At 39.0% G+C, this 27442-nt stretch overlaps 1 protein-coding gene and 1 long non-coding RNA gene across 4 annotated transcripts in view; both read left to right on the top strand.

Moving 5' to 3' along the window:
- Positions 1 to 27442, top strand: part of LOC135229234 (protein FAM170B-like) — a 188693-nt gene that overhangs the window by 123867 nt on the left and 37384 nt on the right. The window lies entirely within an intron of this gene.
- On the top strand, positions 13794 to 23259 carry LOC135229232 (uncharacterized). Its single transcript, XR_010320014.1, has 2 exons — positions 13794 to 18379; positions 20123 to 23259. It is a non-coding gene; the product is annotated as an uncharacterized LOC135229232 (long non-coding RNA).

The raw sequence follows: 27442 nt of genomic DNA, 5'->3' as shown, positions 1-27442 counted from the left end.
ATAACTGCTATTCATAGATTATAGGACTGTCTCCTTTGAAAACTGTAGAAAATACTGGAATTAATAGTAATCATAAATAAAAAATAAATTGAAATTTCAGTGCATCAGCATCAAGCTGACTCTGTCATAGCTCTTAGGTGAAAGCAAAGGACACTGATAGGGAAAGAGCAGGTTCGGGTGGTCTAGACCAAGGAGGGAAGAAAATTATTCTGCACTGGGCTGAACTTATAAGAACGGGTATGTGTCTTAGTTACCTAGTCCCTCCATAACAAAAAATAACACAACTGGATGGCTTTAAAGAACAGAAATTTATTTTCTCACAGTTTAGCAGGTAGTCGTTCGAATTCAGGGCATGGCTGTAGTGGGAGGTCCTTCCTTGTCTACCTCAGCTTCTAGTAGATGCCAGCAATCATTTGTGTTCCTGGCCTTCTAGAAGCATCTGTCTTCTTTGTCTATCTTCCTTTTCACCTGTTTCTGTCTGTGTGCATTCTGCTCCTTTTATAACTAAGAAGAGTTAGGCTTAGGACCCACCCTACATTGGTATGACCTCATTCACATAATAAAAGCAGGCCCCCTCTTTCCTAACAAGGTCAGATTTACAGGTACAGGGGTTAGGATTTCCACATACATTTTGGAGGGACACAATTCAATCCCTAACAGTCGACTTACCAGATATTCTGGATTGAGAGTACTCGCATGAACAGCTGAGAGTGGTTCCAATTCTTTGCTACATTCGTTGGCTGAAACTTGTCTCAATGGTCACCCAAAGGAATGCTGGAGCAATTTATTGTGTAGGACCTGGCCAACCATTCCTAATCACATCCATTGTGTGGAAAAACACACAATCCCATCACCAAAGCCTTGAGAAATTCATGGATAAGAAAAGAATGGTGGTTGGAACCAAGAATTGTTTCATAGCCTAGATAACATGGTGTAGGTGTTAGATATTCACATGGAGATGTCAGGTAATAAAACTTCACCCCACATGGGGATGTCAAGGATAATACCAACGGCTAATGTTCATTGAGTACCTACACTGGTGTCAGGCACTCCTGTGCTTTTCCTTTCATGTTTGCTTTCATGATGGCCATATGAGGAATGTATCATTATAATGCATAAAGAGGTCAATACAGAGAGTTAGGCTCACATTTGAATATATGAGTCTGGACCCAGGAGGAGTTTGAATGGATGGAGGTATAAACCTCACGTCCTTAGCTACAAATAGATAGCAGTAAACTCACTGAGGCATCCTAGAGGGAGGGTGTCAACAGAGAGAGGAGCAGGCACCAAGCCCAAGGGTACTCGGGTATCTAGAAGCCTGCCAGGTGAACAGCAGCCAACAAGCCTCTCTGAAGTCCAGTGTGGTTCCTGGAGGGTTGTCTGTCCTTGCTCTCAGCTGCATTTCCCCAGTGCTCCTCCCACCTGCACTGGGTTGTCCCCTTCATGAGGACAGGGACAGTGTGTACCTTTCACCACTGTATCTGCATAACATAGACTATTTCTGGCCCATGGAATATACTGACTGAAAGAAAAATAAACAAACGATAAGTACGTAAAATCCTTCGTAGTTGATACCTTGGGATACATTAAGGGGCTTCATGAGTAAGAGGGAGAAAAACTGATCAGGGCTGCTTCTGAGACCATCTCTTAGGCGTAAAGAGTGTTAAACAATAATTAAACAAAGAGATTTAATGGCAGAGATGTATGTTAAAAAGATGTAAGTATACGTTGAAGATTACTAGAAACATGCACATTTATTATTGCAACTATAGTCAAATCGTTAAAAAACATATACTACATGCACACAGAATATTATAAAGTGATTTAATGCCCTCATTAAAAAAAAAAAAATTTATCATGAGAAAAGACTAATGATGAATGAAAATATCAGGATATAATATCCGTGTTAATATACATAAATGTGTGCGCTAATACACACATGAAACCAGTTGCCACTGAGTCAGTTCTGATTCATGATGACACCACTGTGCCAGAGTAGAACTGTACTCCATAGGGGTTTCAGTGGCTGAGTTTTCGGAAGTAGGCTGCCAGACCTCTCTTTCACAGCAATTCTGGGTGGACCTGAACTCCAACTTTCTGTCAGCAGCTCAAGATATTAACCATTTGCATCAACCAGAGACTCTAATACGCATACATGCCAATGTAAGTAAGATAACAGACATATCGGAACGTTAATAATTTATTCTATGCATTACGTATGTTTTCTTGTTATTTATTGCATACTTTCCCATTGCTTCCAATTTTTTGAGGAATAGAATGTACTTCTGGAAAAATTCATGAGAGATTTTTAAATAATGAAATAATTAACAGAAACAGAATGAGTAAATCTGTGGCAAGGCAGCCCATGAACCCAAGATTACAGTAACACTGGTATGAAAAGGAGAATTGTGGAGTCCTGAAGCTCAGTGGTTCCATGCATGCATCAGGAAAGAGGGAAGAGCAAATAAACAAGGAGAAAATACAGTGAGCCAGAGGAGTGGGAGCCCTCTGTTGTGGGCACAGTTTTCTCATGAAACTTTAGATGGACACAATGGGTGGGATTATCCACTTCCATCACACAAACATTTTTATTACCCTTGATTTTAACGGAACTATGTTATAAAAACAAATGATAAAGTATAATAAAAGAATAAATCTCATAGTGGACTACTATCATTTTCCCCAGCCACTGAGGAGGGCAGGAGACACACACAGGAAAGAAGATGGAGCAGTGTGAAGAATCATGCTTAGTGAGGAGGGGAGTGTTTCTGAGACAGGCCTTACCTGCTACCACCTAGGGAAGTAGGCAGCCGTGCAGGACCAACTGGAAGAAATTGCACATTATTTCTGAGACCTACTCCAGCTCATAACAAATTATGGATAACATGGGGAAGAATGAGATTTCCAGGACACTTAATTGTTCTCATGAGAAACCTGTACATAGAAAAAGAGGCAGTCATCTAAACAGAACAAGGAATACTGCATGGTTTAAAGTCAAGAAAGGTGTGCATCTCCATTGTATCCTTTCACCATACCTATTCGACCTGTATGATGAGCAAATAATCCGAGAAGCTGGACTGTCTGAAGAAGAATAAGGCGTCAGGATTGGAGGAAGACTCATTAATAACCTGAGATATGCAGATGATACAATCTCGCTTGTTGAAAGTGAAGAGGCCTTAAAGCATTTACTGAAGAAAATCAAAGACTACAGACTAACAGCCTAACAACAGGACCAATAAGCAACATCATGACAACGGAGAAAATGTTGACATCACTAAGGGCTTCATTTTACTTGGATCCACAATAAACACCCACGGAAGCAGCAGTCAAGAAATCAAACGACACATTGCATTGGGCAAATCTGCTACCAGAGACCTCTTTAAAGTGTTCAAATGCACAGATGTCACCTTGAAAACTAATGTGCGCCTGACTCAAGCCATGGTGTTTTCAGTCACCTCATACGCACACGAAAGGTGGGCAATGAATAAGGAAGACTAAAGAAAAATTGAAGGCACTGAATTACGGTATTTGCAAAGAATATTGAATATACCACGGACTGCCAAAAGAATGAACAAATCTGTCTTGAAAGAAGTACAGCCAGAATATCCCTTAGAAGCAAGAATGGCGAGGCTTCATCTCACATATTTTGGACATGTTGTCAGGAGAGATCGGTCCCTGGAGAAGCAGGTCATACTTGGTAACAAGTGGCCACAACAACCGGCTCAAACATAACAACGACTGTGAAGGCGACAATAGGTAGTTTAACATACATTTTGACCCATACGAATTAAAATTTAAACAATTATTTCAAGCCCTTTTGTAGCGGTTTCAGAATATACAATTAAAATAAATGTAAACAATTAATAGAAAAAATCTCTGAAAATAAAATTTAATTTTTTTAAGTCACTGCTCCATAGCCCAAATCTAAATGGCTTGATATAAAGCACTGGTATTTGTGATTCACAAAAAGCAGGTGCCAATTCCTGAACAAGAACTGAAGTGACAGGAGAAACTCCCCATGCTGTTAGAGCCCTGAGTATGGGCCCTAATCCAATAATCTGTCCTCATTAATTCCTTTTCATTTCATCTCTGTGAAAGGGGAGGGAGAAGGTGAGAGAGCGTTACATGTGCCTATTCTGTTCTTTAGCATCTAGTTCACTGCCAGGAACAACTATTCATAAGAGTCTACAAAACATTAAAGTACAAATAAGGAGGAAAACCTCCTAGTATATATATGTATTAGGTGGCACAAAGAGTTAAGTGCTCAGCTACTAACTGAAAGGTTGGCAGTTTAAATCCACTCAGTTGCCTTGGAAGAAAGGCCTGGCAATCTAACTCCAAATGGTCACAGCTATTGAAAACCGTATGGAGGGCAGTCCTACTCTGAAAACTCACGGGGTCGTCAGGAGTGAAAATCTCAACGACAACTGGATTGGTAATCTATATATGGCATAAATGTTCGGAAAATTAGTTTCTGAACATATACACGGCATACAGAATACACTGCACATTAGTATTATGTGCCAAAACCCACTGTCATCAAGTCGATTCTAACTCATAGTGACCCCAAAGGACAGAGTAAAACTGCCCCATAGGGTTTTCACTGAAGCAGACTGCCACATCTGTCTCCTGCAGAGAGGCTGGTGGGTTCAAACCACTGACCTTTCAGTTAGCAGCCAAGTTCTTTAGCCACACAGCCACTAGGGCTCACTGCTGTCATGTACAGTGATTACATAAGCAAATTCTGAAACAAACTGCCTGGGTTTAAATCCTAACTCAATCTATCAGCTGGGTGATCTGGGCACGTTACTTTACCTCTCACTGCTTCAGTTTCCCATTTCTAAAATGGGTCTTATTCAAAAGGTTGTTACGCAGGTTAAATAAAACACACAAGGCACTTAGAAAAAGGCCTTACACACAGAATGAACACAATAAATGTTAGCTTTCATAATTATTAAGGGAATACAAACAGCTTAGTTGAAGAAACTTCCATTGAGAAATAGTTGCGTTCCAAAATTCATGTGTAAAGTCATTTACATCAACTGTTAAAGTTGTATGTTTAGATTCAAGTGATTACTGAGGTGTGTTATGATCTTGAACAGAGTTCAGGGGACTATACAGGCTGACTCTGCATGCCCTTCTCCTGCACATCCATTCCATCTCCCCTGGAGCCCAGACATCCTGTTATCAATTAAACCCCTCCCACGCTGGTGGTGTACTGTTTAAGAGCTACAGCTGCTAACCAAAAGGTCATCAGTTCAAATCCACCAGGCGCTCCTTGGAAAGTCTATGGCACAGTTCTGCTCTGCCCTATTGGGCCGCTATGAGTTGGAATAGACTCAGTGGCAATGGGTTTTTAATGGGTATGAGTTAACTGTTCAGTGCTTAAAGACATACCCAAAGCAACCACGAACACAAAAGTATAGTAAAAAGTTCTTATTTCAGAATAGCAAAACCTTTTTCTAACACAGTGGTGAATTAGGGTGGACTGTGTATCAAGAGGAGGCCTGGTGGCATAGTGGTTAAGAGCTCAGCTGCTAACCAAAAGATCAGCAGTTCGAATGCACCAACTAGTCCTTGGAAACTCTATGAGGTAGTTCTACTCTATGCTATAGGGTCTCTATGAGTTAATATCAACTAGGGTCTGTACGGGTTGGAATCAACTTGATGGTGACAAGTTTGATTTGGTTTGGATTAAATTATGACCCTAAAAAACGTGTGTTTCAACTTGGTTAGGCCATGATTCCCACTATTGCCTAGTTGTCCTTCATTTTGTGATTGTAATTTTACTGTAAGAGGATTAGGGTGGGATTGTAACACCACCCTCACTCAGGTCACCTTTCCCTGAGGTGTGGCCTGCACCACCTTATATCTGGCAAGAGGTAAAAGGAAAGGGAAGCAAGCGGAGAGTTGGGGTCCTCAGACTATCAAGAAAGCAGCACCAGGAGCAGAGCGTGTCCTCTGGACCCAGGGTCCCTGCACCTGAGAAGCTCCTTGACCATGGGAAGGCTAAGGACAAGGACCTTCTTCCGGAGCCGAAAGAGAGAGAAAACTTTCCCTTAGAGCTGATGCCTTGGACTATTAGCCTACTTTAATGCGAGGTATTAAATTTCTCTTGGTTAAAGCCATCCACTCATGGTATTTCTGTTACGGCAGCACTAGATGATGAAGACAGTGGGTAAAGGTGGAAGGGGTGGATGAAGGACAAAAAAAGAAAAATGGACAACAAGAGAAATATAAGAATTCAGAGAACTGTGAAAATTTAATTCCTGAATATACTTTCTTTCTCCTCCCTGTAACTGTAAGGACTTTTCTCATATACAGCATATATAAGTAAATCCTTGCAATATTTAAAACACTTAGATTTTTGTAAAACTCATTCTCTGAAAACTCATGGTGGCCCCATTAATTTGTGGCTTAAAAACAACTCAGAACTAAAAAGAAGCATAAATAAATAAATAAAGGCACTGCTGTCATTTGCGGGTGATGTTCTTTTCCTGCTATCCACAACCCACACACTTGGGAGTTAATTTTCCAGGGTCAGTGTTCACAGACCATCCTCTTTCTCTCACCACCACCCCACCACCCTTAATTATTTAGAAAAGGCAGGGCCAGTCAGTGCTCCAAACATCAAGATTTCTCTCTAAAATGCCAACTCGCACTTGGGGAGCAGGCTACATTCTCAGCTATCAGCAATTCCACTAGCCCCTGCACATAAGGAACATGTCTCCACTGAACTGTTCGTTGTAATTAAAAAAAAAAAAAAGTAAAAAACTGTTTCTTAAAACCAGAAAAAAAAAACAAACAGGCATTTCCCTATTACCCACCCACCCCACTCTCCCACACCCAGTGCTCCCCTCACCACACACACACTCAAATATTTCATACCAAGGGTGTGTCCCAAGCACGGGGTCTGGCTCCGCTCTTCTTTTACACCCCTTGGAGGCCTCTGGAGAAACCATACCTTTGGTTGGCAATTCCCTGAACCCTGCCTATTCAAGCTGGCACTTATTCAAAAAGGCAGGTGAGTCTTCAAGTCAGGTTTTTAAAAGGAGTTTAAGAGGAGCCAGGTGATATGCCTACTCACCCTCAAGTTTCTCAAAGGTAATAATTTCTTGAGATGTTTACAATGTCTCAACTATGGGTTAATTAAATCCCTTAGGATGGTGGGCATAGGAAAATCCTGCATCTCAATGCCCCCCACTTTGAAAAAAAAGAGGGGGAATCTCCAAAATTACAAATTTGAATTTCTACATACTTGATTGAACTAAGGAGTAAGTTCCTCATGTGTGTTATTCTTGGTTTGAGCCCTAGTGGTGCAGTGGTTAAGAGCTCAGCTGCTAACCAAAAGGTCTGCTGTTTGAATCCAACAGCTGCTCCTTAGAAACCGTATGGGGTAGTTCTACTCCATCCTATAGGGTTGCTAAGAGTCAGAATTCACTGGATGGCAATTGGTTTGTTTGTTTTTCAATTTTTGGCTGAAAGGTAGACTTTGTTATCAATTTATTAAATCAACTGGTAATTTGCTGGATATTTCTCATACAGGAACTTATGATGTCTTCAAATCCAGCCAATCAGGTTTAGGAAGAGAGAAACTTCTCTACCTTAGCCTCCCTGCCACTCCCACACCTTTTTCATTGATTTCCATGCCCTGTTTAAGTAACATCACTCATCATTTCTCACTGTCTAGGTTATCTGAGCCAATTCATGGCAGTCAATTCCACCTGAGCCCTAGGATACCCTCATTTACATACTCTGCCCTGTTCCTTCACCAATGGCTGACCTCACATCTCCCCTTGAATGTCTACTAGGCATCTCAAACTTAATGTGGTTCAAATAAAATTCTTCGTCCAAGTGTCTTACCTACCTCCCAGTCTTCCTTATCTCAGCAAATGTTCTCACTATCCTCTGGATTGTTCAGGACAAAAACCTAGAAATCATCCTTGATTTCTCTCCTTTATTCAAATCTTGCATCCAATCCATTGACACATATTCTGGACTCTTGGCTCTACCTTAAAATAAATCCTGACTCTATCCACTTCTCACTACCTCCACCTTACAGCCACCATCATCTCTTGGTTAAAACTGGACTCCATGCACCGATCTTCCCTCTTACAGTCTACATAACAGCATCACCTCAGTGGCTTCTCATGGCAATTAGGAAAAATTCCCAAATCCTTCCCATGGTCTTTCATGATGCGGGGCTTGCCCACCATACTAACCTCATTTCCTAACAGTCTTCCCTCAGTTCACTCCACACTAGCCATGACTTATTTCCTGAGCTTCCTCAAAACATGCCAGAACACTTGGTTATTAAAGGGCCTCAGAAACAACTCTTTCCTTTATTGGCAATATCCTCCCTCCAGAACTTCATACAGCTATTCTCTCCTTTGATATAGGTCAGTTATCTCCTCAAATATCCTGATCCCATAAGCCTTTACTAACTATTAATCTAAAACAGCTCACCCCACTCATTCCCTCACATGCAACTCTGTCTTATTTTCAAAATATTTAGCTCTCCTTGACATTTTTTGTTAATTATTACCTGTAAATGTATTTTTTGTGGTTGAGAATATATGCAGCAAAACATACACCAACTCAACAGTTTCTACCTGTACAATTTAACGACATCGGTTACATTCAAGTTGTGCAACCATTCTTACCCTCCTTTTCTGAGTAGTTCCTCTGTCATTAGCATAAACCCACTGCTCCTTAAGGTTCCTATCTAATCTTTTCAGTAGCTGTTGGCAATCTGATGCCATATAGACAGTTCTTAAAAGAGCATATGCTCAAGGTAGACCATTTTTATTAGTTAAGTAGCTAATGTTCTGGAGCCCTCGTGGCACAGTGGTTAAGTGATACGGTAGCCAAGCAAAAGAAGAGCAGTTTGAATCCACCACCTGCACCTTGGAAACTCTATGGGGCAGTGCTATTCTGTCCTACAGGGTCTCTGAGTCGGAATCAACTCAATGGCAACAGTATGGTGTTTTCTTTTTTATACTTCAGTTTTAAGATGATTCAAGGGAAGGCTTTTGGTGTAATGTTTAAAGATTATCTCATGGCAATAGTTTCAGGAGTTCATTCACCCTCAATGGCTCCAAAAAGTCTAGGGTTCATGAGAATCTGAAATTCTGTTCTGCATTTTCCCCCTTTTGATCAGGGCTTTGCTAGGGACTCTTTGATCAAAATGTTCAGCGACAGTAGCCGGGAACCTTCTGGTTCTTCTGGTCTCATGGCATGCTAGATGTTCTTTTAAAAAACATGAGTGGATGCTGGAGGTTATCAAATACTTATTTTATTACACCTATTAGTATAACCACATTTATTTTTCCTGTACATATGGAAAATTATACTGATTCATTTTTGAATGTTAAACTAACCTTGAATTCTTGGGATAGACCCAACTTGGTCATAATATATTCTTCTTTAGAGTATTGCTGGATTTGTTTTGCCTATTTCTTTTTATATTTTGCATCTATGTTCATCAGTGACATTGGCCTGTAATTTTCCCATCTTGTGCTGCTCTTGTCAGGTTTTGGTATCAATATTCATTCTACAAGCTTTATAAAATGAGTTTGGGTATATATTTCATTTTATATTGAAGAATTTGTGAAGTATTTCTTGAATATTTGGCAGAATTTGCAGGAAAAGCCATCTGACATGAAGTTTTCTTCTTGAGAATAGTTTGAGCTCCAATTCAGTTCTATTAACAATTGTGGAATTACTTTTGCTTCCTGTTTCTTCTTGCTGGATTTGTTTTGCCTATTTCTTTTTATATTTTGCATCTATGTTCATCAGTGACATTGGCCTGTAATTTTCCCATCTTGTGCTGCTCTTGTCAGGTTTTGGTATCAATATTCATTCTACAAGCTTTATAAAATGAGTTTGGGTATATATTTCATTTTATATTGAAGAATTTGTGAAGTATTTCTTGAATATTTGGCAGAATTTGCAGGAAAAGCCATCTGACATGAAGTTTTCTTTTTGAGAATAGTTTGAGCTCCAATTCAGTTCTATTAACAATTGTGGAATTACTTTTGCTTCCTGTTTCTTCTTGAATCGTTGTTATTAACTTACATGGTATGATACGTTTGCCTACTTTACCTAAATTTGCAAATTTATTAGCTAATATGGTTCATAACATTCTCACATTATCTTTAAGTTCTGCAAGATCTGCAGTCATTTTCTTTCTAATTCCTGATATTCGTTATTTATACCTTCATTCTTTTTCACTTGATCAATCTTGCCTAAAGTTTGTAAATTTTACTAGCATTTTCTAAGAATTAACTTTAGTCTTCGTTGATCGTCTGTTGCATGTATCCAATCATTAATAGAAACAAAAATTCCTATGAATGTTTGTTTCTGTTTTTTTCCCAACATTTTGAATGGATGTTTAACTCACTTATTTTTCAAAATTTGTTCTTTCCAATTATATTTTTAAGGCTATAAGTTTCCTATATTATATTGTCTGTACTGCACCAATTTTTATATGTACTATGTTCATAATTGTTCACTTCAAAATATATTCTAATTTTCATTATGATGTCTTTTTTAATGCCTAGTATTTTAAAATATCCAAGCACATGGAGATTTTGTATTTTCTTTTTCTAAGATGGTTTTTTTTTTTAAATTATGCTGTACTTACACAGTATCCTCTATATTATTGCAGACTCTTGAAATTTGTTGAGACTTGCTTTATAACACAGTATACAGTTAATTTTTATAAACACTATGTATGTGCATGAGATGAATGTATACTCTTTAGTGGTTAGATAATGCACACACATACACATATATCAATTTGGTATTTTTATACATGTTAAATCTTCTGTATCCTTGACAATTTATGGACTTCTATGTTTCTGAGGGGTGTGTTAAAAATCTATTATGATGCATGATGTCAAAAGGAGCCCCAGTAGTGCAGTGGTTAAGCACTCAGCTGTTAAACCTTTTGATTTGATCCACCAACTATTCCACAGGAGAAAGATATGACAGTTTCCTTCCATAAAGATTACAGCCTTAGAAACCCTTTGGAGAAGTTCTACTCCATCCTATAGTCACTATGAGTCAGAACTGACTCAACAGCACATAAGAAAAAATGTATGATGTGATGGAAACTGAGCAGTACGAAGGTATAAGAATTGAACCTACATCCAGGGTCAAAGGATGAAGGACAGAGAAAACAGCAGAGACATCCAAAAGCTTGGAAAAAAGGGGGCTGAGAGGACAATGGTTGGTGGTTTAAGGGCTTTGAAGGGCTACCACATATACTGAGGAATCTGAAGTGCAATATTCTTGCCTAAGGATGAAGACATGCTCATAAAGATCCTGACAAAGCTTTAGGCTTGCACCTCTGGCTGATCTTTGGGCTCCACGGGGGCAGGAAGTGAAGGCTAAGGCAGAGTTTTAGGTGCTCTTGCTTAGCACTGAAAGAACACCCCAGTTCAGAGCCAATCTGCAAAGACTGGGATAATGTTACTTTTTCTTTTTGGCTACAAGCATTTAAAGAAATCACTGTCAGGTCATGAACTGACTGCTGTCATAACAGAACAGAACTTCAGTGTCCACACATGAGAAGACATACAATCTTTGCCGAACTAGTTTGGAAACATCACTAAGCAAATGGATGACTGGCCCTCAACAATTAAAAAAAAAAAAGCAAACCCTAATGACTGGAGGGAATCTGATTTCCAGAGTTACATTATAATATTTAAGATATCCAGTTTTCAACACACTATTTTAAGTCATAAAAGGAAAAAGAAAAGGATGGTTCATTTGTTAAGAAGAAAGAAAGAAGAGAATGAACAGAAAGCATCCCTAAGGAAACACAGATATTGGGATTACTAGACAAAGATTTTAAACCAATTGTCTTAAATTTCCTCAAAGAGCTAAAGAAACCATAGACCAAAAAAAAAAAAGGAAACCAAGAGAAGAATGTATGAACAAGTAGAAAATATTAATAAAGAAATATTATACAAAAGAACCAAATAGAAATTATAGAGCTGAAAAGTAGAATAGCTGAAATAAAATTTTCATTAGAGGAGCTCAACAGCAGATTTGAGCAAGAAAGCAGGAAAATGTAAACTTGAAAAAGCACAACTGAAATTGTTCTAACTGAGGAGCGTAAAGGAAAAAGAATGAAGAAAATGAACAGAGCCTAAGGGACCTGCGGGACAACATCAAGCATACCAATATACTCATTAAGGAGTCCCAGAAAGGAAAGAAAGATGAAAGGACAGAAAGAATATTTGAAAACGTAATGACTGGAAGTCTCCCAAATGTCATCTAGATATCCAAGAAGCTCAATAAACTCAAAGGACAATAAATACATAGATATCCACAGAGAGATATAATCAAAATGTCAAAAGACGAAGACAGAAACTTGAAAGTAGCAAGAGATAAGTGACCCCTAATGTACAAGAAGAGAGTCTCAACAAGTTTAACTGTTGATTTTTCATCAGACACCATTGAGATGAGAAAATAGTGGGATGATGTATTTAAGATACTGGAAAAAAAATACAGAAACAAAACTATGAACCAAGATGTCAGTATCTAGCAAAACTATCTTTCAAAAATAAAGGGGAAATTAAGACATGCCCAGATACACAAAACCTGAGGGAGTGTGTTAGCAGCAGAACTGCCTTATGAGAAATGCTACAGGGAATCATTCTGGCTGGCATGGAAGGACACTAGACAGTAACTGGAAGCCATAAAAAGAAACAAAGACTCCGTAAAAGTAACTACTTAGATAAAACAAAGTCAGTAATATTTTTATATCACGCCTCTCTTTTTTTCATATATGATTTAAAGCACGAATGCATAAAAATACTTACACTTCTCTCTTAATGGACACACAATGTATAAAGATGCAATTTTTGTACCAGCAACGTAAGTAGGGGAGGTAACTGAGCTGAATAAAAGCAGAATTTTGTATACTGTTGAGGCTAAATTTGTATTAATTAAAAGAAGATTGTTATAAATATAAGATATTAATTGTAATCCTCATGCTCACCACTAAGAAGTTAAAAAATATAAGGAAAGGAAACAAGGAGAGGATCAAAATTGTACACTTGAAAAAAAATCAAACACAAAAGTGGACAGTAATGAAGAAAATGAGAAACAAAATACGTATATGACCTACTATTACAAAGTAGAAGATATAAGTCCTTCCTTATCATGAATTGCTTTAAATATAAATAGATTAAATTCACAATTGGGATCATTAAAGTTGTGTGTTAACTTTGTTGGACCATGATTGTCAGTGCTTTGGCAGTTATGATGTAGTTTAGCAGTCGTAAAACGATGCAATCACTTCCATGATGAGATGTGATATAATGTGATTACCTCCATGATGGGATCTGCTGTGAGTAGCCAATCAGATGTAAGGGAGTTTCCTCAGGGGTGTGGACTGCATCCAATATAGGTGGACTTTCTGGCAAGGCTCTTGAGCTTTTGCTCACTCTGAATCCTGCAGCTGGCTCCTCTTCATCTGATCTCAAGTTTTTGGGACTTGAACTCTCAGCTTACCTTCCAATTTTGGGATTCATCAGCCTCCGCAGTCTGTGAGCCGCGGGCTGCCAGCTTACCTGCCGATCTTGAGATCTGTCAGCCTTTGCAGCCTGTGAGCCACAGACCTGTTGTATGACCTGCAGATCTTCAGTTCTGCAGTCCCTGCATCTATGTGAGTCAGGAGAAGCCACCAGGCTGACCCATGGACTTGAGACTTACCAGCCTCTACAGCCTCGGGAGCCATTTCCTTGATATAAATCTATTTATATATAAATACATACATATATATATATATCACTGGTTTAGCTTCTCTAGAGAAACCAGCCTAAGATACCAATTAAAAGACAAACACTGGCAGAATGAATAAAAAAATCATTCAATTGCTATCAAGCTGATCTGACTCATGGTGACCCCTCGCCCCATGTGTGTCAGAGTAGTAGTGACACACAAGTGTGTCAGTTCAACGGCTAATTTTTCAAAAGTAGATCGCCAAGCCTTTCCTCCGAAGTGCCTGTGGGTGGACTCAAACCTTCAACATTTTGGTTAGCAGCTGAATGCATTAACCGTTTGCACCTCCCAAGGACTCTATGTTTATTTCTGTATTACTTGTCTTTATACTATATACATACATATACACATACACACACACATAGACATCCATGAGTGGTTCATACAGATGCTTTGGACTTCGACTAGCAGGGCTCTATTAATTATTGATAGAAAAGTACTGATACCAATTACAAATGCGTATTTGTCCATTTCCCCTTTCAGATTTATTAGTTTTTGTATTTTGGAGCCCTGTTGTTAAATATGTACTCATTTAGGATGGTTGTATCTTTTTGGAGAAATGAACCTTTATTATGTTATGTCCCTACCTATTCCCAATAATACTCCTTTTTCTGAAGTATAATTTGTCTGATATTAATATAGTACTGCAGTAGAACTGGATAATTTTCAACCATTTCAAGAGGTAGCATAAGATCAAGAACTGATGGTATAAAAGGAAGAAATCGAAGCTGCATTGAAGGCATTGGTGAAAAAACTATCCTCTCTCCACCATCTTCACTAACCCTGACACCAACTGTCCCTCACACAGCACTCCCTACTTCTCTGCTGGGTTCAATAATTCATTGCAACGGCCACACAGAGCTCACAGTCCATATTCATGATTATGGGGTTTATTGGGGAAGTAACAGTTACAACTCAGGCTCAAAGACACTCAGAATACAGTTCTTCTATCAGGACAGCCTCTTCCCTCCTGTGCTCATAGGCGTGCCTCTGCCTGGCCTTGGGCCTCTCTCCAAAGGCACTCAGCTTTCCTTCTCCCTGGGCCATCATCTCCTATAGCCGGGTCCCTGTTGCTTGGTCTCTCCTGCCATGGCATCTTACCGTCTTCAGGGTTACAGCTTCCTCTCTCTATCTCAGTCTCCTGCTTCTAGGATCTTCTCAGTGCAGGGATCTCAGGTCCACAATATATGCTCAGCTCCTGGCTGTTCTTCCTTGATGGGAGTTGAATCCTCCTGTTTGCTGTGGAACTGGTGCTCTTTGAAGGGAAAACTAAACAATCCCCTTGGTGAGCCACAACTACCCTATCACACAAGTCCTGCCCAAGCACCAGGGTGGATGTTATAAGACTATGGCTAGAAAGGCCACACAAAATAAACAATCACATCACAGTACCTTGGACTCATTTTTCAAGTGAAGTATCAAAAATCCCATACGAACAAATTGGTAAAGAACATAATCAACAGCAAGAACATTTTCATACTTATGTTTTCCGTATTTGGAAGAAATCTATAGCACTATTCTTATTTTGCCAATTCACAGGGATCACAGAGATTAGTGGTAGATATTGCAGTACCAGAAAACTCTCTGGTGAAACAGTCTGTGAGCAGTCTTACAAACATGGATATTCCACCAGAGTCAAAAGAATGACATTACATTAGTCATCAAAGAGAACATTTCAAGATCTAGCCTGAAGTACAATGTTGTCACTGATAGGCTAATATCTATACACTTACAAGGAAGACTAGTTTATATGACTATTCAAATTTATGCACCAACCACTAATGCCAAAGATAAAGAAATTGAAGATTTTAAACAACGTCTGCAGCCTGAAATTGATCAAATATGCAATCAAGATGTATTGATAATTACTGGTCTTTAGAATGTTAAAGTTGGAAACAAAGAAGGAAAAGTAGTTGGAAAATACAGCATTGGTGATAGAAATGATGCCAGAAATCTCATGAAAGAATTTTGCAAGACCAGTGACTCATCCACTGCAAATATTTTTTTTCACCAACATAAACGGCAGCTATACACGTGGACTTTACCAGATGGAATACACAGGAATCAAACTGACTACATCTGTGGAAAGAGAAGATGGGAAAACTCATATCATCAGTCAGAACAAGGCCAGGGATCGATTGTGAAACAGACTGTCAATTGCTCATATGGGAGTTCAAGTTGAAACTGAAGAAAAGTAGAATAAGTCAAAAAGGGCCAAAGTATGACCTTGAGTACATCTCACCTGTATTTAGAGACCACCTCGAGAATACATTTTACGTGTTAAACTTAACAACTGAAGACCAGGTGAGTTGTGGAATGACATCAAGGACATCACACATGAAGAAAGCAAGAGGTCCTTTAAAAGACAGGAAAGAAAGAAAAGACCAAAACGGATGTCAGAAGAGACTCTGAACCTTGCTCTTGAATGTCGGGTAGCTAAAGTGAAAGGAAGAAATGACGAAGTAATAGAGCTGAACAGAAGATTTCAAAGGGTGGCTTGAGAAGAAAAAGTATTATAATGACATGTGTAAAGATCTGGAGATGGATAACCAAAACGGAAGAACACTCAGCATTTCTCAAGCTGAAAGAACTGAAGAAAAAACTCAACCCTTGAGTTGCAATACTGAAGGATTCTAAGGGTATAATATTAAATGACGCAGGAAGCATCAAAAGAAGATGAAAGTAATACCCACAGTCACTATACCAAAAAGGATTGGTCGACCTTCAACCATTTCAGGAAGTAGCATATGATCAGAAACCGATGATACTGAAGGAAGAAGTTCATGCTGCCCTGAAGGAATTGGTGAGAAAAAAAAGCCTCCGAGAATTGACGGAATACCAACTGAGATGTTTCACCAAATGGATGCAGCACTGGAATCGCTCACTTGTCTAATCCCAAGAAATATGGCCTACGAACTGGCAAGGATCCATATTTACGCCTATTCCTAAGAAAGGTGATCCAACCAAATGTGGAAATTATCAAACAATATCATTAATATCACATGCAAGTAATATTCTGCTAAAAATCATTCAAAAGCAGCTGTAGCAGTACATTGACAGGGAACTGCCAGAAATTTAAGCAGGATTCAGAAGAGGACATGGAAGAAGGGATATCACAGCTGATGTCATATCTATTCTGGCTGAAAGCAGAGAATACCAGAAAGATGTTTACCTGTGTATTATTGACTATGCAAAGGCATTTGACTGCTTGGGTCATAACAAATTATGGATAACATTGCGAAGAGTGGGAATCCCAGAACACTCAATTGTGCTGATGAGGAACCTGATCAAGAGGTAGACGTTCAAACAGAAAAAGGTGATACTGCGTGGTTTAAAGTCAGGAAAGGTGTGTGTCAGGGTTGTATCCTTTCACAATACTTATTTAATCTGCAAATAATCTGAGAAGCTGGACTATACGAAGAACACCTCAGGATTGGAGGAAGACTCATTAACAACCTGCATTTTGCAGATGACTCAACCCCGCTTGCTAAAAGATAAGAGGTCTTGAAGCACTTACTGATGAAGATCAAAGACCGCGGCCTTCAGTAGAGATTGCACCTCAACATGAAGAAAACAAAAATCCTCACAACTGGGCCAATGAGCAACATCGTGATCAACGGAGAAAAGATTGAAGTTGTCAAGGATTTCATTTTATTTGGATCCACAATCAACACCCATGGACACAGCAGTTAAGAAATCAAAAGATGCATTGCATTAGGGAAACTGGCTGCAAAAGACCTCTAAAGTGTTGAAAAGCAAAGACATCACCTTGAAAACTAAGATGCAACTGATCCAAGCCACAGTGTTTTCAGTGGCCTCGTATGTGTGGGAAAGCTGGCTGATGAATAAGGAAGACTGTAGAAGAACTGATGCCTTTTAATTGTCGTGTTGGTGAAGAATTCTGAATACACCATGAATTGCCAAAAGAATGAAAAAATCTATCTTGAAAGAAGTATAACCAGAACGTACACTAGCCTAGAAGCAAAGAAGGCTAGACTACATCCTACATACTTTGGACCTGTTTTCAGGAGGAATTAGTCCATGGAGAAGGATATCATGTACTATTTCTTTGGACTATCTAAGACCTGAAGAACAAAATCTCATGGTCCAAATTAACGTTTTTACTTACTAATTTTCAAATGTAGCCCTGGTGGAAGAGTGGTTAAGAGCTTGGCTGAAACTAAAAGGTTTCAACCAGCCTCTCCTTAGAAGCCCTGCTGTGCAGTTCTATTCTGTCCAATAGGGTCACTGTTAGTTAAAATTTAATCCACAGCAATGAGTTATTTAATTTTCAAATACAAATTTGTTGTGTTAATGTCTAAATTCTAAATTAAATTTTATTTTATAAACTACCTGTTTTATAAATTTACTTTCTATTATTCAAATTTATTGTAATGGTAGAATCAAATTTAAAAAGTGACATAATTTTATATCCAGGCAAAATGAAATGGCAATAACTAAGTGGAGTGCAAAAATGGAAGCCTGCAGGAGATAAAAAGAAAATGATTTGTGAATCCCTAAAGACAATCCCCAAATTCCTTTTTAGAATGTAATAAATCAGAAGAGACTTCTTCCATTAAAGGTACGTGCTTATGGGTGGGAATCATCCTACTAGTACCACTAGTGCTGAAATTAAGGATGGCAATACAAATATAACAGGATTTTTTCCAAATTCTGCATCCATTTCTTGCTGTAGTAAAAAAAAAAAAAAAATTAGTAATGATCTAGAAAGTGAAACTAAGAATATTAAATTGTCACATCTGCAGACTCCATAAATAACAGAAATGCAGATCCTGCCTTGTGGAATAATTTTCTTTCAATGAAATAAATTACTGGATCAAAAGAGGCCCAAGTGATTGTCAACATCACAGTTGTCCACTTGTAAATTTGTGTGGAAAATTCCTGGACGGTAAACAAAGTTCTGTAGCCAGAATTTTTTCTAGAGTGCAAAGTTAATGATGAAAATTATAAGAGGGAGTGGCTACTGCAATCTCCATCAGTCAGCTCAGTGTATTGTTTTGTTTGCAAACCTACTAACCAAACAAACCCGTCATCCTCACTTAATTCTCGAATTGTTACAGATGAATTTAGCAATTGGTGCAAACTGAATAGGATCAGTAAACATGAAAATAGTTCAATTCACAGAGATCATGTTATCATATTTAAACCAAACACATTGTTCTGGCTTAACTTATGAACTGGAATCACAAATTAATGAACATCAGTATTGAAAAGCCATTTTGTAATGTGTCATTGTTGTCATAACAATCACTGAATGGGGACTATCTTCGTGAAAAAGAAATGAAGTCTTTGGGTCCCCACGAAATGGAAAATTTTAAAGTTGACTTCAACTTGTTGCTCATTTGATCTATTTTTAGCAAGTCACATCTCAAAATATGGTAACACAGGAAAGGGCAATCCATCCTATAATTCTAAAATAATGTGTAAAAAATTTATAATCTTGATAAGTGATGAAGTTCAATCAACTACTGTCAGTGAAATAAGCATAGCTCGATATTTCATTTTGTCTGTGGATTCCACTTCTGAGGCTTCTCATACAGGCCAGCTAAGGATTGTTTAAAGATCCGTATCTCCAACAGATAGAAAACCTGTGTGGTGATTTATCACATTTCCTAGCTTAAGAAATCATACTGGTAAAGACATTGCAAAGCAAGTGTTTCACTGATAATGTGAAGCTTGCAAAATTGATTTTTCTAAGTGCAGAGACCAATCCTATAACAATGCTGCCATTACAGCATACAACAGAAAATTCTGGAATGAAATTAATATGCCATTTTCATACCAAGGTGCTGCACATTCACTTAATTTTGTAGGATGTATCACAATGGATTTTTGTCAAAAAAATGATTTTTTTCTTCTATTCAGATATTTTACAAATTTTTTGCCATCTCTATTCACCGATGAGCTGTTCATAGGCGGTGATCAGCATTAAAAGGTCTTTCTAATAACCACTGGGAAGCACATGCTATAGCAACGAGTGCAAACCTGGAATCACACACCCAGATTCTAGGTTCCATAGAGAATATTGCTGAAGACCAGTCACAAAAAGGCGATACCAGAACAGAAGCTTAAAACGTCGCCAACGAAATGGAAACACAGACCATGTATTTATGTTTGTTATGTATAATAATATATTCCATCATTTTCATTTGATGAGTCAATTCTTCGAGATTCAGAAGTAAATTTATAGACACGCATAGATCTCTACCAGCTATTAACAAGATATTTACATAAGAGAATATTTTGAAAACACAATAAAACAAATACTGCCAAATACTGATTATCAAGCAATTTATTGTTGCAGAAGCATTAGAAGAAACAAGTAAATGACAGAAATGCTCCAGAAGTATTGAGTGCCAGGAATCAATTTTACATAACCACCATCACTGACACACTTGAATCTTGCATGAAATGAAGGGTAAGGATGTATGAAGTTCCTTCTGATATTTTTTTCCTTCTTAATGTGAATATAACTGATGAAGAATTCCTGAAGGTATCCAATAAATTAGCACAGGCTTATCCTGATGAGGAAACCCTGGTGGCATAGTGGGTAAGTGCTACGACTGCTAACCGAGAGAACGGTAGTTCAAATCCACCAGGCGCTCCTTGGAAACTCTATTGGGCAGTTCTACTCTGTCCTATAGGGTCAGGATGAGTCAGAATCGACTCGACGGCAGTGGGTTTGGATTTATCCTGATGACTTAAGACAAACCTTTACGGAGAAGTGCTACAATATCATTCTTACGTTAGAATTAAGTTCAGAGATTCAAGTCAAATTTTACTCATGTAGGCATGTAAATCAAAAAACCAAACCCATTGCTGGTGAATTGATTTCAACACACAGCAACGCTATAGGACAGAGTAGAATTGCCCCCATAGGGTTTCCATGGAGCAGCTAATGTATTCGAACTGCCAAGCTTTTGGTTAGCAGCTGAGTTCTTAACCACTGCACCACCAGTGCTCCAAATATACTCTGGCCCAGTAGTTCAAATGCAACAGCCGCTCCTTGAAAACCCTATGAGGCAGTTCTACTCTGACCTATAGGGTCATTATGCATCAGAATTGACTCCAACCCAACGGGTTTGTTCTGCCTACTGCCTCATCCCTATTTCATTTTCTCAGAGATAAGTTTCTCTGATAGTGTCAGATTCAGGAATGTGATGAAAAATGTCTCTTGTAGGGGGTGGGGCCAAGATGGCAGAGTAGTCAGATGCTTTATGTAGCCCCTCTTATAACAAAGACCCAGAGAAGTAAGTCGATTATATATGACAATCTAGGAGCCCTGAACATCAAAGGTGAAGTTACAGAATTGGACTTAGTGGCGGGGGAGGGGAATATGGTTCAGAAGCAGTGAGAGTTTGACAGACCGGACCCGGCAGAAACCAGCACCCTGCAGGCTGGATCGGATGGCATGTGCGGTGACGCAAGCAGTGATGCTCGGGACATGTTTTCCACATCTGAAGAGACCGAGTGGTGGAAAGCCTACACAAGCCTCCATAAGCAGTGAAAAGCAGTGCTAAGTTGGCAAAAGATAAGTACATGCATTTAAAATGCCACACAAATCAAAAATCATCCCCTTTGGGAAGAACATCTCTCCCATTTACCTGCTTCCTCCCTCTCTGTTTTCAGTCTTGGACCAGCTTTGGCTATTTCTGGGTCCCCTGGGCCAGAAGTAGGAACTATCACATGCCCTGGAGCAGGAACAAACAACAAAAAATAATCTGCCAGCTTCCCTAAGCCAGGAACTTAGGGAAGGCACAGACATAAGGGGTCCAAGGACTTTGAATGCCTTTCACCCTTGCATAGATCTGTGTGGGCCCATTTCAACAGCATAGGCTCTCATTAGCACACTACGACAGGGTATATACCTGAAGCCTATTTTCAACTGTATCAGCTATAAGTAGAGGGGCAGATTTCTGATATTTGACAAAGTTCTGCCAATTAAGCAGGGTCCTCACCTACCCACATCAGTGACCTGAGGGTTGGTGGCTCCACCCATGCCACCTAGCACCCAATTCAGGAGTCCAAGAGTAAGTGGTGAATCCCAGTCCTTACAACCAACAGCATTGGGTGACCATGGTCTGGCTGCAAAACCCACCCACCTATGTGCTCTAGGGAACAGGGACATGCTTTCCTCCCAGACACTCAGGGGCAGTCATCCCCCCCACAGTAGCCAGACACCTGTACCTACACCAATCAACCCTGTCTATGTAGGACTGTAGGTAAGAGCCTACACCACACACTTGGTGACCGACTACCTGGACACCTGAGCTGAATCCATACAAGAATGTAAAAGGGCTCCTAGGCTCACATACCTAGTAACAGCTCTGATCACCTGGTGACAGGACGTAAGAGCTTCAAAAGGTGCCAATAATCAAACTAGCTTACCCAAGCAGCCTATTTGGGCATATCAAAATAAAACAAGAAGCTAGGACACAGTACACCAAAAAAAAAAAAAAAAACCCAGTGCCATCAAGTAGATTCCGACTCAGCAAGCAAACATAAAATAAATGAATATAATAACTCACTAATGGCTCAGAGACAAGTGTAAATATCAAATAACATAAAGAGGCACACCATGATGGATTCAGGAAGCTCCCAAAACAACAAATCAAGAAATCTTCCAAATGAAGAGAAATTCCAGGAATTGCCGGAGGTAGAATTTAAAAGATTAAGAGACCGAGCTCTTCAAGAGATCCAGGAGGAGATCAGGCAAAACGAAGAACAAGCCAAGGAACACACAGATAAAACAAAAGAGGAACTTAAGAAGGTTATACAAGAGTATAATGACAAATGTAACAGGCTGCAAGAATCCATAGAAAGATAGCAAGCAAATCCAAAAGAGTAACAATAAAATTTCAGAATTAGACAACTCAATAGAAAACAAGAGGAGCAGAATTGAGGCATTGGAAGTCAGAATTAGTGAGACTGAAGATAAAGCAATTGACGCCAAGTTATTTGAGGAAAAATCAGATAAAATAATTTTTTAAAATTGAAGAAACTCTAAGAATTATGCAGGACTCTATCAAGAGTGATTGGAACACCAGAATCGGGGTGGGGGTTGGAGGATAACAGAAAACACAGTGAGAATTGTTCAAGACTTCTTGGCTAAAAACTTCACTGATCTTGTGAAAGATAAGAAGATATGTATCCAAGATGCTTACTGAACCCCACACAAGGTAGATGCCAAGATAAAGTCACCAGGACATATTATAATCTTGCTTGTCAAAACCAAATATAAAGAGAGAATTTTAAGAGTAGCTAGGGATAAACAAAAAGTCACCTATAAAGAAGGGTCAGTAAGACTAAGCTTGGACTACTCAGCAGAAACCATGCAGGCAAGAAGGACATATACAAAGCCCTGAAGGAAAAAAAAAAATTGCCTGCCAAGAATTATATATCCAGCAAAACTGTCTCTCAAATATGATGGTGAAATTAGGACATTTCCAGACAAGCAGAAGTTTAAGGAATTTTTAAAAACCTAACCAATATGACAAGAAATAATAAAGGGAGTTCTCCAGTTAGAAAATCAATAACATCAGCTAACAACCCAAAACTAGAACACGGGACAGAACAACCAGATATCAACCCACATAGGGACGTCACAAATAAATGAAAGCTAAAACACTGAAAATGTAGAAACAGAGACATTGATCTGTAAAAGATGACAACATTAACACAAAAAAGAGGGACTAAGTAATGTAGTCATAGATTTTTCATATGGAGAGGAAGTCAAGACGATATAAAGAAATAAAAGACTGGTTTAAATTTAGAAAAACAGAGGTAAATGTTAAGGTAACCCAAAGGAAACTAACAATCCTACACATTAAAATTTAAAAAAAAGCAAGGAAAACATAAATTTTCAGCAAATACAAAAGCAACAACAAGGAAGAAGATGAAAGACTAAAAAGAAAAACGATTCAGCACAGAAAAAAATAAATTAGCAGTAAATACAAAGGCAACAAAAATGAAGAGGATGGAAAGAAAATGCACAAAGAAAAACGACTCAACAGAGAAAATTAAATGGAATAAGGAAAATGCCAACAAGACATACACAAAAAAGATGAAAATGACAGCACTAAACTCATAAAAAAACTCGTTAACTATGAATAATTACGATAAATGTAAATGGTTTAATTGCACCCATAAGGAGACAGAGAGTAGCAGAATGGATTAGAAAACATGATCTGTCTGTATGCAGACTCCAAGAGACACACCATAGACTCAAAGACATAAACTAAATCTCAAAGAATGAAACAGAAAATATATATATATATATACATACATGAAGCACACAACAATAAAAAATAAGAGTGGCAATATTAATCTCTGATAAAACAGGCTTTAAAGTAAAATCCTCCACAAAGGAAAAGGAAATACACTATATAATGATTAAAGGGTCAATATACCAGGAGGTCAAAATCATAATCAGTACTTATACACCCAATGACAGGGCTCCAAAATACATAAAACAAACTCAAACAGCATTGAAAAGAGAAATAGCTCCACAATAATAGTAGAAGACTTCAACATACCACTTCTGATGACAGACAGGATATCCATAAAGAAGCTCAATAAAGACACGGAAGATCTAAATACCACAATCAGCCAACTTGGTCTCATAGACTTAAACACAACACTTTACCCAACGGTAGTCAAGGAAACTTTCTTTTCTAACGCTCATGGAGCATTCTTGAGAATAGACCACGTATTAGGCCACAAAGCAAGCATTAACAGAATCTAAAACATCAAAATATTACACAGCATGTTTCCTGACCATAAAGCCATAAAAGTCAAAAGGCTGTAGTTAGCATACATTCTAATTTCTTACATATTTTAAACCCAATAATATCTATTCTTATTATGTCATGCAGTCAGTAATCCTCTATTTTTACTCGTTTCATTAACTTTCATTCCTTCTTGCATCTTAAGCCTTTCTCCTTATTTTCTTTCTGCTTGAAGAATACCTTTGGAATTTTCTTTAATGTGGGCATGCTGATGTTAACTTATCCACGTTTTGTTTGTCTGAAAACAAAAGGTCTTTGCTCATTCATGATGTTTTTCCTCAGCATAGAGTTCTGGGTTGCCATGTATTTTCTCTCTATAATTTAAATATATCATCTTATTGTCTTTTTTTTTATTATCTTAGGGTTGTCACTATTTCTGTAGAGAAGTCATCAGTCAGTTTTTTTGTTTGTCCTTTAAAGATAATCTCTTCCATTCTTTAAGTAGTTTTAAATTATTTGTTTTTTGTGGGGTTTTTTGTCTTTAGCTTCAGCAGTTCTACTATGATGTACCTAGATACGAATTTCTTTGTATTTACCCTACATGGGTCTTATAAGGAAACCCTGGTGGCGTAGCGGTTAAGTGTTATGGCTGCTAAGCAAAACGTCAGCAGTTCGAATCCACCAGGCGATCCTTGGAAACTCTACGGAGCAGTTCTACTCTGTCCTGTAGGGTCGCTTTGAGTCAGAATCGACTCGACGGCAGTGGGTTTTTTGGTTTTTTTTTTTTTGGTTTGGGTTTTGTAAGTCTTCTAGGATCTGTGACTTGATATCATTAATCATTTGAAGAAAATTCTCAGCCATAATCTCAGTTTTTCTGCCTCATTCTTTTTCTTCCTTCTTAAAGTATCTTACGCTAGATATTCTCATTGTATTCTCTATATCTTATTCCTTTTTATATTTTATATATTTTTTCTTTGGTCTATGCCTCTATTTTCTTCCAACATATCTTCCAGTTCACTAAATCTCTCTTCAGCATTTTTAATCTGCTGTTATACACATGCATTAAGATTTTAACTTCAGCTATAGTTTTCAGTTGACTTTCTAAGTTGAATTTTTTCTTAGTTTCTAGTTTTTTGCCAAATTTCTAAGTCTTGCCTTTATTTCTTTGAACATAATAGAGTTATCTCAGTGTCTTTGTCTGATAGCTCAAATATCTAGTTTTTCTGTGGATCTCATTCTGTTATTTGTTGTTTCTACAGGTTTCACTCTTTTTTTTCTTTTTTAAAAAATTGTTGATTATATTAGAGAGGCGAGGCCAAGATGGCAGAGTAGTGAGACGCCGCCAGTCATCCCTCTTACAAAAAAGACCAGAAAAAACAAGCGAAGCAAGTATATTTATGACAAGCTAGGAGCCCTGAGCATCAAAGGCAAAGTTAGAAAACGGAGTCAGCGGCGGAGGGAGGGAGAGACTATTCAGAAGTGGAGAGGAGTTACTGGACCTGAACAGCCAGGATGCCTCAGGCACCGTTCCCTGGAGCAACTGCAGTGGGGCTGGCAGTGGCGTTCCACAGGCGTTTAGCTCAGGGAAAGACAGCAAGTTGCACAGACTACTCACACCTCCAGAACAAGAGAAGAACGGCACTCTCAGCAAAAGCTAATTAGTTGTGTTTATTTTACCACGCCCCCAGCCCCCAAGCTGGCTTCAGTGGCTGTCAACTTCCCTGGGCCTGAGATAGGCCCTGGTACACTCTGAGCCATTTTTCCATCCTTGAAGAAGGTATAAGTTCACAACTGAGGGAAAGGTAATCTGCCAGCTCAATTAAGCTGGGGAGCTCAGGACAGAAGCAGCTTTTGTTCAGGCACAAACGGTCCATGGGCTTTGAATACCTTTCACCCCAGCATGGACCTGTGTGGGCCCATTTCAGGAGAATAGGCCCTTGTTGCCAGACTGCAATGGTTTCAGCTGGACGGTGGAAAGATGGGTGTTTGATGTTTGACACTGCTTTGCCTATTAAACAGGGTCTTCACCTCCCCACATCAGGGGCCTAAGGACTGGTGGCCCCACCCACAATACCTAGCCACCTGTGACAGGGTTCCAAGGATAAGTAGTACCGCCCAGAACTTACAACCAAAAGCATTGGGTACCCATCGCCCTTCTGCAGAACCCACCCGTGTGCCCTACAGAACAGGGATGCACTTTCCTCACAGACACTCAGAGGACAGCTGTCAGACCCCTGCCTTGATCAGACTCTGACCCCCTACTGCAGCCAGATACTTCTGCCTACACCAATAACCCCTGCCCCTCTAAGACTGTAGGACAGAGCCCGTACCACACACTTTATGACCAACTACCTGGGCACCTGAGTTGAATCCATACAAGAAAAGTAAATGAACTCCTAGGCTCATATACCTGGTAACAGTGCTAGCCATCTGGTGATAGTACATTAGAGCTTCAAAGGTGAAAATAATCAACCTAGCGCATTCAAGCAGCTTATTTGGGTATACCAAAACTAAACAAAGCAAGAAGCTAGGATACAAAAAGCAAGCATAAAATAAACTGATACAATAACTTACAGATTGCTCAGAGACAACAGTCAATATCAAATCACATAAAGAGGCAGACACGGGGGCAGGACCAAGATGGCTGACTAGGTAGAAGATTCCGCTTATCCCTCTTGAAACAAAGACTCGAAAAAACAAGTGAATCAATTACATAAAGGACAATCTACAAACCCTGACCATCAAACACAGAACTAAGGAGTTGACCTGAGTGACAGGGGAGCAAAAAGCCACACTGCAGCAGGGACCGCTTCCAGAGCCAGTGTCCCACGCCGCAGCCTTGAGCCCTTGTGGTTCCCTGGTGTCAGAGTGGTGGGGCTGATTGTGGCTTACTGAGA

Source organism: Loxodonta africana, unplaced genomic scaffold, assembly GCF_030014295.1.
Source record: "Loxodonta africana isolate mLoxAfr1 unplaced genomic scaffold, mLoxAfr1.hap2 scaffold_170, whole genome shotgun sequence".
NCBI classification, from domain to species: Eukaryota; Metazoa; Chordata; class Mammalia; order Proboscidea; family Elephantidae; genus Loxodonta; species Loxodonta africana.
Note: the sequence above shows the minus strand (reverse complement) of the source record. Positions and strands in the feature narration are given on the sequence as shown.